Here is a 15,921-nt window from a genome sequence, read left to right on the forward strand (position 1 = left end):
CCTGATAAGTTCAGGAAACATTTTTAATTTGGATTTTCCTTTTAACAAGTAGCTCCATGCATGAAAGAGTGATTGATACTAGGAGAAAGCGCTGATGTTCATTTAAGAAAATATCATTTAAATGACCTACAGACAGGAGTATGCAAAGTTTCAGTAACTCTTGGTGATACTGGCCTTTCTACCATTCTCTATCACTCTAAAATGCCTCAGTAAGTGTTATATAATGCCACAGCTGATAAGTGTGAGACAAAGACACAGCATTATATTCAAATAAACAAATGTCCTTTAAGGGACTTGCTGAAGGTGAAAAAGAGGGGAGTGTTGTCTAGACAGTTTATAGCCCCAATAAGAAACCATACTTCAATACGCTCTTCTTCAACATTCAATCTATACAACTTAAACTGTGCACAGTTGTAAAATTTGGAAAAATGGCTGACTGCTTGGAAAAAAGTTCCATAAGTAAATAATCATAATTAAATATACCAGCGAATTAAACTAAAAACTGTTTTCTATTCGACACACATTCTTGCTTTGTATAATGTAATACACCATCGAGACATATAGATTCAATGGCCTTGTGTTGAGGTTAGACGCATTTGTTGGTGCCTGAAATCTATAGTGATCATTTTGCACTGTTCAGTTTCAGTTATGTAATTTTTGAGAAAAGAGAAACGGCAGTAGAAGAGGCAGCGAACGCAGAAAGCAAACCTAATACTGTGTCCTTGACCAGGTCATGTATCTGACAATAGTATATCTACACTGGTGACAGAAGGTCTCATAAACGGCCAACAAGGCAGCTTGAAAACAGCCTCAGGACAGTAACTACTGAGTTATTATTTTCTATATCCTGGCCTAATTTTCACCCCCTCCTTGTCTTTTCACAAGAGAGTGCTGTGGGATAGAGAGACTTTAAGTTTCTCAGATGTGTCACTCGATGAGCTTTACGACGACCTTGCAGCGGACAAACAATAACAGCCTGACACTTGCTCAGGAATTGTGAATTGAACATGTGTTTTTTAGGACTCAGTAAAAGATGAAAGGCACAGAGCAATCGGGGAAGGGTGAGCCATTTCACCTCAGTGTGACAATCAGTGCTGCTGTCAAAACAAGCAGATTTGTTTTTTAGCTTTATTTCTGGAAAACCTTTACTCTTCCTTGCTGTCAAATAAAGTGATATAAACAGAAGCTTGCAGAGTTTGAAGAAAACACACCACGTTTGGCTTTTTTCTATATATTCAAGTCTAAAATAAAAGGTAGAGGTTATATTATTTTGTAAAATTGTGCATTCTTGTGATAAAACCTAAAGGCTCATAGCACATAAAAGCTACTACGCAGTATCATTAGCTATGAATCTCTTTGACATGACCCTCATCAACACTCTTGATGACATTTGAGTGTCATTCCCGAGCTCCTTGATTAAATCACCGACATTACACGTGTTAGATTGCAAATAATTAACTGTCTACTGGAGAAGCAAAAGGGAAAAATGGCATTTTTGTTCTATGTAAAGACCTAAAAAAACACCATGCCAGGCTGTCTGACCCTTTTAGATGTTTTCTCACCAGCAGGACACCACAAATAGTCTTTTAATGGTTGACTAGCTTCTTGCTCACTGACATCAGGATTTCTTATGAGTGTATTTCCCAGATCCTGCTTTATTATTTTATCCTTTGATGGCTTTCTTCAGGTGCCCCTTAAAACATTTCCTCCCTTGTAGTCATAAATAACGTCATTAAATTTACACAAAGGACAAAGGGGAATAGTTTTTTTTTTTTCATGCAAGACTTGAGTCCCATGGAAAGGGTAAGCAACGCTGAGGATAGGAAAAGAAAATGAAAACAGTTTGGGTGACCTTTTTTGTTACTTAGGTCCAGTGATTTCCCCCTTCATATTTGTCATATCAGAACGTGAGCGCTGCTTGAAGGCAATCAATGTGCCTTTTCTTAAGACTATACAGTCATTTTCCCTGCCACTGTTGATTTTCAATCACCTAAACATGGCATTATCTAGAAAATACAAGTATAGTGGCTCTCTGCAATTACTATAGTGTCCGACTGTTTTCGTTATTGATCAGCAAACACCCTTTGCAATGTCCTCCTTTTCATGAACATGTGTATTTTGTTCTTTTGTTTGGTAGCATCGGCCTAGAATAGAGGCTGAGGGCACTGAGGTGAAAGGTATTGGATGTTTGCTGGCTGTGCCAATATTGTTTTTCCCGGTGAATGTTTCTGTTTATGTAGAGCCTATTAGATAAACCAGCTGGCTAATTTTCTTCATAGATGTAGATGGGTTGTCTCTAATAATTTCTTTCTTTTTAAAAAAAACAACAACAACAACTTGTCTCTCTATTTAAAAATGGACTGCACGTTTTGTTACCCTTCTTGGAAATTTGACCTTCACTGTGCAGAACATTGTACGTGCAGAGCTGGATGCTAAAAGGCTCTTTTAACATTTGTTTGCTGAAGGGGGAAATTTTTCTCTGTCATCGTCGTAAATGTGAAGTTAAGTCCAGGTTCAGTCCAGGTCCAACATGCAGCCTGCAGTGTGGAAACCTGACATTTCCAGTGGACATGTGAACCTTTCAGAGAAACAGGACCCATCTGTGTGCATTTAGTGCAATAAAAGCAGTTAAGCTTTTTAAACAAAGAATGTTTACTTATTTGTGCATTCTGCATTCTTCATGGGCCACTGAGTGTGAGTCTAGCTTTTTTTTTCTAAGAGGTGTCTTAATTATTTTGGGATATATAAAATATATCATTTCAAATAAAATTTCAAATATATACCATTTCAAGTAAATATAAAAAAAACCCCATTTCATCGAGGGTACTTGATTATAAAATGTTAAAATTTAACAAACGCGTTTCCATGTAAAGAGTTTAACCGGAAATTGTTATGACACCTGGGTGGAACAGGAAGTATAAAAAAACTCTTTAAACTAGATCTGTGTCTTCAGAGATAGCGAGATGAGTGCTTATTTGTCTCACACCACTGACTGAGAGGATGGGGGGTAGGGGCCTGAGGAGATTATGTGCTACAGCATTCCACAAACAACTTCTACTCTGCTCGTGAATTCTTTGATTTTAGCTTTCGGGTGTAGTTTCTGCCCAAACTGAAGTAACTGTTTCGGCACACAATTTTAAACAATTTCAGGCGCTGACATCACAAAATGAGTCAGTGTTGGTTTTATTTGTTAAGTCCTGGTCTACAGTGATGGCAACAGTTTAATATCCAGCTCAACTCTGAGTGTGGGATCTGTGTGAATGTGTGTGTCTGTGGCACAGGGGCTAGCGGGTGAGGGGAGAGATCAGTGGCCCACACATGGCTGTAATTTAATGGAGAATTGCCCAGTGGTTCCTGTGCAGATGTAAACACAGCAATAGTCAGGCTTTTGTTATTGCATGACTATGACAACTGCCTTCATCAATAAACAATAGAGTGTTGGGGGAAACAAGGGCTCACTGTATGAATAGAACCCCACTGTGTCCACTTCTCACTCTCGTTTTTTTTTAAGTTAGAGCCACAATAAAGAAGTCTGTGCAATAATAAGATTCGATACCTGAATTTACACATTAAAGAAGTTAATGCACAACCACAGATATATCATTTTTAAGACGCTGTTTAAGAAAATAAAGATGTCAGGGAGAAAAGCATTACAATAAGGCACTCTTAATTTACAAATCTTGATGGGATTATCTAAAGGAATTATAGTTTGGGGGATGAGGAGGTGAAACTTAAAGAATCTGCGACACAATAAACAAAGAGATAGGGAGAGCTGGGCAGTCCACATCAAGCTGTGAGTCAACAGGGGGCCAATCATTCAAATCTGAGATGCAATCTGGGTCAGGGCCATAAAGATTTACAGGGTGGGAAGTGGTGAGCAGAGGGGCTGCAGGATATCAGTCCTCTCGCACTTCTAATTAGCTTATGAGAATATAATGGTTATACAGCAGTACAGCGCACCATCCAAATTTGGTTATATATGTTCATTTAAGTTAATGAATAATCACTCTCAAGCGGCGGGATGAAAGGGAAAACTATGTACAAATAATTTAATTCTAACATTTCTCTTATTGTGTTCTTTTGGAAGATCACATTGTTTTCAGTGTCACCTGAAGACGAAACTAACTCAGCTGGTTCATGGGGGATGAGAACATGTATGGTATGGTGCCAATGAAACATTAATGACTGTAACACGTCTTTGTGTGTCAGCAATGATATCATGGGGACACACATGCTCAGTTTTTGCAAAAAAGCAGAAAGTCTATCTGGAATTTCTTATTGAACATATAAAATCATATTAACATAAAACTGCTTAAATATGAGAAGACAAAACTGAGTGTTGCCATAATGCTGACATTGTCAGACATGGATATTTTTTTTAAATATCTGGGAATAAACCTTTAATTTTTGCATTACTAGTGGCAATGCAACCAGATCTAAAAATAAATAAATAAGTAAATTATTAAATGCAAATTAAGTGGTAGATTTACCATCAGCTGAAAGCACTCTAAAGGGCCCTTGGGAATCGAAAGGGTAAATCTTTTCTAAATACAAAAGAAACTGGCAGCCTATAGCACTTGACAGTGAATGCGGTGGCCCACAGACTTTAAAACACCTGGTGGGCTTTGAGTCTCTGGGTGGAGGTTTACAGTGGCTGCAGACAAAGACAGCCGTGGACCTGACGTACCAGATGTACTGACGGCTTTTTGTGAGCACTGAATGAAACTGTTTATCCCCTCGGCTTCTGCCTATTGTATTCAATAGTATTTACTTGGGGGCACTTAAAAAAAAAAATCTATTCGCATTTCCTGTAAGACGAGCAGCCTAAATATCATAGTTCTTATTACTGTGTGCTCATAAAAACTTATTAGAAGTATCTTCCTCTTGTCCCATGCAGGCTTACATGTTGAATAGCACTCTGATTAAAAAATTACAATAAAAAATAATTGAATAAGACTGCTAATTCTCATTCTTGTGAATACAGTTTAAAAAAATCAGATCTCATACTACCACAAGTACTGCACAGGAACATGGATAAGGGTGCATTATGGTTGTTATAGCAACCACAGAAATGGCTTTTCTGCTGAACAATAGTCAGATGGGTCTTTGGGGAGGCCCAGTGGCAACTCCCCCCCTCCACACCCACATCTGCCGCCCTCACATAGAGACTTATGGGATGTTCTGCTGATTATTTTCTGTCCTGCTTCCCCCTTTCAAAACTGACAGGCTGAGAGAAAGAGAATAAAATTAGGAATTCTGCCAACATCTGTGGAGGGGCTGTGGTGTGGTAAGCTCTGCTGTGACAGTTTAGATAGAAAGTTTGAAAAAAAAAAGAAACATTTGGAGAGTGTGCTGAATTCATTCGAGTCAGTGGAGTTGAAAGGTGTGTGACAAATGGTCTTATGAGCTTTGCAAGGTTTATAATGGCAAACAATTTAGAGGAAGAGTCAGTAACAGGCATCTGAAAAGGGCTGTGAATAATAACTTTGCATAGGATCCAGGATAAAATGCAGGACATAGGTCACGGTATCTATACATTTTATGGTACAATTACTTTTTAATGTTTCCTCTAGCAAAAACAATGAATTCGAGGGATGTAAACAGCCTCACTCTCTCCTGTAATATAAGGAATTGTTTGAAGTATAGAGAGAAAAGGGGTGGGGTTACTCTTTAACAAGCAAAACTGTAAATTAAAAGCTGGATAGAAAGGAGAAAACCCTATAGTGCCTTTGTCTTTTGATTTCTAGACAGCAGCCTTGGAAGAATTGGATCGAAGCCACCTGCGTGTCTGCAAAGACACCATGCAGACCGAATACAGTGCTTAGTAGAGTCACATAAAAGATCCCAAAGCTGGTGACTCCTAATATAAATAAAACTCCCAAATCTAAAAACAGGATTTATTATTAACAGGGCTTATTAAGCTCTCGACATCAGTTTTATTTATTTTTTCCACGAATTATTGACAAAATTTTCTCAAGCTGCATTCCAACCTTTGCAGCGTATCACACTAATTACTTTATTGATTCATACAAATACAACTTAAAAGGAGGGGAAAACGATAAAATTCAGCTAGAGCACATGAAAGTGGATTTTTCTTTCAGAACAAACATTCAATAGATGTTTTAAAAAGAAACTCTCTGCAATGAAGCACTCAAACTTGCATTGCTTGTTTGAATCCCTGCCCTATCCAGTTAACTACTGATAAATAAGTGCTTTCTCTCAGGTATGCTTCTATTTAGCATTTACATGCACACACACACACACACATGCAAGCACAGATAAACAGAAAGTAATCTTGTCGTCATCATAGGTAGTGACCAATGATGCATTTACAGGCAGGAAAAGAAGGCAAAAGAAAGACTTTAGACTTCCCCCGCATCCATATTGATTAAACAAATTTGCCACAAATCATTTTACAAATGCCCAGCGGGGGGCTATAGAAGTTGGTGGAAATACCCCATTCATGCTCCGTCCTCCCCGCAGGGCTGGAACCTCGACTCTTGGCTCGTTTAAGCGTGCTGACAGTCTCTGATCCTCTGGCCATCTGCGGGGTGGGCTGGTCAGCGCCGAGGGGTCTTTGTGTTCTAAACTTTAGGAGATTTAACAGTGAAACTAGGAGAAAAAAAACCTCTTAAGGTGAAGGATCCCCCCCATAAATCTGGTTTCTAGCTCATTTGCAAGACACACAAATCAAACTGTGAAGTCAAAATGGCGAAGAACTAAACTGAAAGGACGCCTAAGTGAAAAACGTCTGTATGGTGAACAGTTTCAGTCAAACTTTAAGTGATTTTTTTCCCACTGTAGCTGGAAAACAAGTGGCATTCTCTGCAGCACATGGCACATGCCTGTTGTGCTCTTTCAGTGACTCATACAAATTTGGAAAAAGATTAGCCCCGCCTCCCTACCCCCCACCACCACCACGCTTCTCTTTGTGAATGAAAATGGGAGGAGACAGCTTATGTGGAATCTATGTAAGAATGACTATTTTTGAATGCAGGTGGGTGTGTACATGTGCTGAGTTGTTGTCTGACAGAGGAAAATAACCAAAACTGCTTCGATTTTCTTCTGTTTGCAGCGGCTGCTTTTCAGCTGTTGTCATTGTTATTGACTACTTGATTTTAGCTTTTTGATAATGCAAAATTAACACAAAGAGGCAGGATACAATGCAAAGTAATGCAGCACTGTGATTTGACCTGCCTGATGAAAACCCTTTAAAGAAACTTTTATCATTCACACTCTCCAGGTCCTCCAAATGTTGAAGTAAACATCAGCAGTCCTCAGTGTGGCTGTTCTGTGTAAAGAGGCCATTCCTCCTCTTCTTATAACCTCAAACACATGGTAAGCTCCTATTATTTTAACTGCTTCCAGTTACTTTAGATCTCACTCGACCCCTGAGTGCAATCAAGGGAAGGTATGGCCACATTAAAACAACCAGGCAAACCACAGCTTAGGTTACCCTTGTTATAAAAATTGATAACATAAATGATTCATTAGTGATGTTAATTCATAAATAATTCATCTTGAATCTGGGAACAATTGTGAATGCTTATATATAAATCCTTCAAATTATATTTTAATTGAATATACATGACTAATCTGGTCTCAGATCTATTTTAAAACTCCTGTTTTTTTTTTCTTACTAATCATTAGATACATGTGTCTACTTTTTTTTTGTGCCTCTGTCTATACAGAAGTCCAAAGATGATGATGAGTGGGCTCAGAGGGAACAGCTGAGTTTGTTTCTGTAGAGAACAACAAACTGGTAATGCTTACAACAGCTGTGCGACCCAAGCGTATAAGAAGGCGCTACTGAGTGGGATTTTCACCTGTGTAACTATACACATAAAGTAGCTTTGTTATGATTAGCTTCAAGTCCGATTCATGCACGTACAAGCACGTGCTCCGGATTATGCACAGCTCACGTCCCGTCAAACATTTACTGGAATATTGAATCTATTCCTGTATTGCACAGCTCATAGACGGGCCCTAAATGCTTCCCCAGAAACTCAATCCAACAAAACAGGCCATCGCTCATAAAGATGCAACATGAGTGATGTGAGCAGAGCAAGTTATAGTGACCCTGGGACACACAACTCTTCCCTTCCCCAAACATGCAAATTCCCCTGCTTTCTACACATTTTTGATCTTTAGTAAACAACACATCGGATTCATTACAACATGTGTCCATACACAAGTTTTGCATTACTTGTAAAAAGTTTCAGAAGAGCAGCAGCTTCTTTCAACAACAGGCTGTTCATTTCATTCTGCTGCCGGTCGCTATTTGACAGCAGGTTGTTTGAGCTGCTGAGTCGTTTTTCCTTGCTTGCTGCTGCTGTTTGCATTGGTTGCAGACTGGATGACTGAGTAAACAAGAAATTGCTAATAATAAATTTTAGACCAGACAGTTAAATATCTTGCAAACACATCGCTCTGTATAGTTGGATGCTGTGTGCATGAATATGTTTTTCAGATAAATATAAAAGTATGTCTAATGAACCACCTCCAGTGGCTTAAAACATGAGAATGGAGCTCACGTTCAATAATTACAAATTCATATTTTGTATGCTCATCGATAGTGCGTAGGTTCCCACGTGCACACTCTGCTATGTTACTCGTCTTCAACTCTTTCTACCCGATCTAGTCGGAAGTTACAGAGGCTTGGTCCTCCAGACAATGAGATAAATATACTACTCCACCCTTGCCTGCAGATTTTTCTCATAAAAAACCCTTTGATAGTTTAGCCATCTGGCTCAGCCAAAAAAGTCCTCATAAAAGAGGCCCAAATAAGGTCAGGGGTCACTCCCTCCCTAGGTCAGGGGCCCTGGAAGGTTGTTATAGTGGACTTTACTAAAGTTGTCAGCTCAGATCCCCTTGACAAATTAAAGCACATTCTTCTGTTTTTTACTAGTATTCCATTACAGTCAGACTTCCCTAAAGGAAATGTTTTTCAGGACAGATGAGAGGTCGGTTACACTGATATGAAATATGAACTCACCTGGGTAGTGTAGGTTGGGACATGAATCATTCGTTTTTCATCAATATTTGATGATCAAAATCCAGTTATTTATCAGTGTTGACCTTTTTCTTTTCAAAACCATTATCTATGTGCGGATGAGAAAACGGCCTTTACTCAACACGTAGTACATTAAAGGTGCACTGACAGCCTGTCATTAACCCTGACCTGTCTGAGCCTCCGTCCAAATGTCCAGAGGATGAAAGGCTCGGACTGGAGTTATCTCGCAGACGCATTTAACTGACTGCTTTCTGTGTGTCAACACACAGAAACTGCCTGCTAACACGACGCAGACACTGGGAAGTTTCATACACAGACTGCAGAGATTTCAAGCTACTGTTTCCCATTTGCAAACTTAAAATTGGACACATTTTGATTTCTTGCTCAACTATTGAATGTTTGACTCATGTTTGTAAGGTTAATATGAGGCTACGGCATAAATCATAGCTTAGCATGAATACAAAGAAAGAAATATGTTTGGCTGAGTCTCTCCAACGGTTAAAGCAAAGTAAACAAACAAACTGCATATAAAAGATGGCATTTAGCCACTGAGATATCACTGAATAATTGTGGAAGTTGGGGTCGTAACCAGGGTTAGCACCTGTAATCTAATGACCAGTAGAATGACCAGCTACACTTCCAGACCATATTAACCTCACAGCTGTTTTTAAAGCCTGTATTTTGATGGCTGACAGTGGGGAAGAAATAGTAAAACTGTGAGAAAGACCAGGGGAAAAACACAGCAGATTGGCCTTGGTATGGAGTTGAACCCAGGTACCTCAGACTTATAGCATATCTATGCAATCTGCTCAACCCAATGAGCTAAACAAGCACCCTCAACTGCTGTTTTAAAGCCCTTTGGGGCATTTTGGCCACTATGAAATGCCCAAAAGGAAGCCACTACATTTTTGTTTTTCTTTTTGAAGACATTAGTGACCCATTTAGAGAAGATGGTTGTCAGCTAACGCTAGCAAAAATAATTAAAACTAGCAAGGTATATTTAAAAAAACCCTCCAAACATTTAAAGCTTTTTGAAATAATATATAGTATATATTATAAATCCTAACGCTTGATTTTCATTTTTATCATTTAATGAAATTTAATTTGCGTTCATTTCGCGTGTCACGTTCAATAGCTGTCACTGCTAAATAAAGAATTGAGATTATGAAAGAGCGGCTGATTTTCCCTAACAATAAAAAAATATTCTAAATAAATACCTGGAGGAATTACCAAGATGGCTGTTTAGTGGTGAGGCTTTCAGATGGACTTAGGTTCAACCAAGGAACAATGAGGTCACATACAAAGACACATTGTTTCTTCCTACAGATCTGAACCAAGCTAGCAATTTAGCATATAGATACAAAGCACTGTTATTTACAAATGTACTACTGCCATCTAACTGTAAGGATGAATGTAAATGTACAGCTTTATCAGCCATAAATATAAGACAGATGGGCGGAAACATCTGTGGCTATATGACAAAAAAGGCGATTCTTCTTAAACAGGCACTAAATCATTACAGAGATGAGGTGGGAGAATAGGAACTGAGCATTCATACATCTGTCTTTATACCCTGCGACTTTCACACATCTAAGGATGTGTTTGGTTTCACCCCACATGCATTCAAAAACCCATTAAAAAAGTTGAGCAAATGCTGAGCATATGACAGCCCCTATGCAACTGTGGGAAGGACTACACAAAGGCAAGTGTTTTCCACCACACAGCTGCTCAGTTGGAAATTTGTCTTGTTCCTATTGTCTTACTCTTTAAAAGAAGTGCTAAAGCTCTCACTCCATGCTCCAGTCACTTCCTAAGAAAGGTGCTATTGGATGATACATGTGGCAGAGTGTCCAGTTTCAGGGGAAATGGTGAGAGAATTAGTAGGGGACGATGAGCTCCATTAAACACTGAAGAAGTGGACCTGGAAAGGGTGTCTGGAGTAATCAGCGGTGCACAATCTACAGGTGGGGTATGGGAAAAGAACCCCCGCCAGACTAAAATCATATCTTTAATGACCACAAAGTGTATAATTTTTTATTATATCTTCTTAAAGAATTAACAGCATTGTTATTATAAATAAAACAATAATAAACTACAAAAGCAAACATTGCTTTGAGGCGTTAATAAATGATTTATCATAAAAAAATTGCCTTTTTTTCTTATATTTTCTGTAAAATAAAGTTTAAAATTGACAGAAATAGAAAAATAAAGCCTTCAAATTCCAAACAGACAAATCGGCAAACCTTTAAAAAACACATCCCTTTTGACGCTGCGACTGAAAATGAGAAAATTTTTCTCACAGAACTTTTGCCTGAGGGTCCGAGTATGAGGGGGGGGGGGGGGGGCTCCATCACAGCACACTGTTATTAATCTTAGTTAATTGTAGGCTTCTCCATTCAAACACCACACAGCTGTATTTTTCATCATTAAGCCTGTGTTTATAGTTGGAGGAAATTGGCCTACAATGTAAGTGATAGATAATCAAATCTCAGGAAAACTAACAGCTTGTGGTCAGCTACCACAAACCACACACTGTTTATCCAAGCATTCATGCTCTGAACATGGGAGAATCTATTGAAATATGCTTTAAACATGAATTAATCAGTTACAAAGCAATCTGAGCCATTGTAACTGTTACCTAATTTACAGACTGTGGTTGTCTATACAGAAGTTTTATTTTTTTTAGTTATTATCCATATACTTGATTTTCACTCAAATGTCACTATTTGATCTATTTTACACTTGTTTTTGCAGTGTTTCAGGGAAAACATCTTACTTTTTAGTCGACCATATTGGTTAAAAGGAACTGTAGTTACTTGTAACAAGCATTTTAGTTGTGCTCCATCTTAACCAATCATAATTGATTGATTGATTGATATTTGTTTTTGCTAACATCAGCAGCATCCCGACTGAGGAGATTCTGCATAATAAATACTACTTAACTTCAAGTAATGTCTTTTGCTTTACATGTTTTGTTCTGTTTTTATATTGTGGTCCTAATAAATTTATAGAACGCTTCAACTTATATAGTTTTTTTTTAAAGCACCTGATTTAATTGTTTTCTTTCATGTACTTTTCTGTGAGTTGGATGTGGCATTCCTTCACTGGCCATAACACAGCTTGCATTCCATTTGTTGCACGGTGATGGCATCCTCTTTTGAAAAGGAATGCATCATGGTGGAATAATTGCCCTACTGCTCTCAGTCCACTTAGTTAAAAGGGATTCAGATGGTTTGGGATCTCTGTCTCTCTTCCCCCTCCACCATCTCGCCTCTCATGGGGCAAGGAGAAGAGGAGAGTCTGAGGGGGATGGGTGTTTGACTTGGGAGAGCAGAAACTGGGAGGGGGGGGGTTGAGTATTTACATAAATGGCCAATCTAAGTTTTTCAACCTCCATTTTAATCTACAGAAACTAAAGGCAACCTTTGCCCTAAAATGACGACCCCGTCTTCTCCTTATCGATATCTAAAGTTAACACGTAGGCTGGCATTCCACAAAGATTCAGAGCATTAACTTTCCAACAGAAAGTGACGCGCACAACTAACAGACATGGATATTGGATTATTGCGGCATTTTAGAGGTCACATGATCCTCTCGGATCATGCGCACCTCTCGTCGGCTGCTGGGAGGTCCACCAAGTCTCGGTGGTGGAACAAGTGTGATCGCATGAGGCTGTGGCTTATCTCAGCCTACACATGCATGTTCACACACACCCCCACATGCACACATCTACCTACATTGCACTTGTTAAGCATGGTTTAGCAAGCATAACAGGTTCTAGAGTTTTAAAGTAATTTGCTTTTTAAAACTTTCTAGTGGGTGTATCGCTCATGAAATACTCATTAATGCGCACTTAAATTAGTCTCTGGCTATTCAACTACAGGACGATACTTCTAATGGAACAATAAGTAAATAAAATATACTAAAAGTCATAATTTTTATTAGGAAGAGTAGCTGATTTTAAAATAAGCATAATTAACTATGATTTAATAAGGCATCGTGTGCTTTGGAAGTTTCAGTTATCCATAAACATTTAGATGCTTTTATAATATTTGAAGTTGATTCACTGCTGCTTTCACATCACTCACCTTTTCAATTATATCACTGACTGTCATTTGCAATACTGTACTATCATACTTGTGTACTTTTGTCCATCCTACTGTCTCAATCTTATGTTTTCGACTTCTCCCTGCTGTGGTGCTAATTAAAACAATTTCAAGGACAAAAGAGGAGAAGCTATTGTATCGCACAACCAGCAGTGCAACAGACATGGTGTCAGAGGCGTGCAGTTGTCAGGGATTAGCTCCCCTTTGCTGGCACAGATGGATACATCAACCACCACCAGTGATGAGTGGCTGAGCATGGACAACTGCCTCAAAGGAGCTTCTAGCAGGAATTTAGGTCCAAAATCATACAACAAGACAACCACATCTGCATTTTAGGAGGATGACACGAAACAAAGGGTCAGTTTTGATTAACCTGTTGCACTGCAGATTTGTGGCAACAGACTAAACCTGCTGATCAAGATAAACATAATGCATATTCAGGCATTTGAAGCAGGTTTTGTTAGAAATAAAGAAAGTTGATTGGAACCACCAAATACTGGCACCACTATTTTGTCCCACATTATGAAATCATTTTATTTATATATTTTATGTAAATTAAATTAAAATTCTCTGTATTATATCAGTTAATAATGGAGCTATAATAATGCAGCTGGAATAGTATTATTAGCTGTTCTTCCCACCCAGAAACTGGCGACTAGTCGCTCCTATTTATGGGAACAAACATTCCCAACACCCAGATCTTTCTTCACATTCCTGAGCTTTGTTGAGCCAACCCCCTTTCTAAAACAGAGAGATCTGATGGTGACAAATCTTCAAACCAACTTCCTCTTTTTCCTTTCAACTCAAGTAATGGCCCAGTGAACTGGATTCTCTGTCCTGACTCACATCCTCTGTGCCATAATATTTATGCTGCCTATTCAAATGGTGGCATGATCAAATTGCTGCATGAATCACACCACAGGCACCAGCTCACTAAATTACATCCTGACTAAGAGTCTGAATATTAGTCTGGGATAATGTGATATTAGCAACAATGGCTTACTTTCCCTGTATTATTTATTAAGTTAATTTAATGCACCTCTGATGACCGCAGCTGCTTGCCTAACCTGAATTGCGTATGAATCTGGGTGGAAATCTTGCTAACTGTGGCGCTGACAGTCAATGCCTCATCAGTGCTTTTAGGGCATTGTTGTTATCTCCGTGGCCAGGTCAGACTTATCTCACAGAAGGAACTGTATGTGAACAGAAACAATAGGCTTGATTGAGTGCATTCCCCACAAGGTGTTAGGTTACACGAGCCTGGTTTATTTAATAGATGATATCTGTCTGAAGGCACTTTGCCACATGATCTTTATCGCAAGCGAAATGGTGCATTATTCATAAACTAATTAATTTTCTGTCATGAAGACGTGGTAGCAGGAAACAACCCGAGTCGACTTCATAACAGGGTAATACAATCGAGTTCGAGCAGAGAACTGCAAGAAAAAAATATGTAACTAATCGATTAGTCATTTTAAAAATCATATCCAACAATGCCAATTATTTAATTTACATGTGAAGAAAATACATCTCATCCATAAGTCCTTGTGCATTCATTCATAGGCTCACATACCCCCTGCTTGATTTTTAAACAGACACAATGCAATGCAATTAGCTTAACAAAGAAAATGGTAATCCACGAGCCGGTATGAGTGCATGGGTGGGGTGCATCTGTAACGACCCGAGAATGACTCTGAGAATGCTTCTGAGGAATTTTCACACCAATAAGCTGCAGGAGAGCCAGACTGAAACAGCAAAGTAGTGCAACTGAGAAAACAGGGGGGAAAAAACCCAACTTCCATTCAAAAAAGCATGAATTTCACAAAGCCTGCCTCCTATGCTTTAGTCAGGGGTTCGAATGTAAATGTCTAAACATTATTATGAAAATAAAGCCATTAATTAAACGGCGCAAAAAACGCAAACCAGGCATCCTAGTCTGTATTTACATTTATCAGTAACAGTAAGATCCATTATCAGACCACCAGCAGATACATAGCTGGGGGTAGATTCACATATGCTAATAAAGCAGATGTCCAGAGTCCTCAACACATTCCAGGCAGCCTATAAAAACAAAGTGTCTTTCTTCCCCCAGGAGCAGTGCCCCATCCCTGACTGTCTCCAACAGTCACAAAGATTCATATAAACACTTGGTGTTATAACCTGATGATCCCAGCCGTGCTCAGGCTCTCCCTGCCACTGTCCCTAAAACAACCACAGCATTTTGATCTCTTCAGACTACAGCTCCCCTCGTTTTGGGAGTACTCTGCATGTTTGGCCAAGGTGTTGGTCATTGTTTGAAACATTTCTATGACACTGGAAGTTTCGGCCAACGGCTCTGTGTCACTGCTGTCCAGTGTGCTGGACTCCAGCTAAATTCATCAGCCATTGTTTTCTCTGAGCAGGCATTTATGATGTCACTGCAAACATAAGCTTTGTCCTCAGATGAAGGATCAGCCAAGGTTCGTGCCCTTATGGGGTCAAACAAACATCAAATATGGACAGGCTATGACTTTCCATGGGGTTGGGTGGACATTATGGTGGCACAAAGACAACTTTATTTAAAGGTTAAAAAAGGCTGGCCATCCCCAGTTCACCAAAGCTTTTTCACTAGTAACAGTAAAACTGGAAATGTCTTCTTCTCTATCGTATTAATTGTAATATTAATACTAGTAAAGAGTCTAAATCTTACCCTTCATCTCTTCACCATTCCATTCCTGAGCATCTCAAACATTTCTATGGCTCTGCCAGTGACTCCTGCAGTGCAGTAAATGATCAACAATGATTATTACACAAACAAGATAC

Source organism: Diplotaxodon limnothrissa, linkage group LG20, assembly GCF_057381915.1.
Source record: "Diplotaxodon limnothrissa isolate DT_005_m linkage group LG20, D_limnothrissa_male_GT1.1, whole genome shotgun sequence".
Taxonomy (NCBI): Eukaryota; Metazoa; Chordata; class Actinopteri; order Cichliformes; family Cichlidae; genus Diplotaxodon; species Diplotaxodon limnothrissa.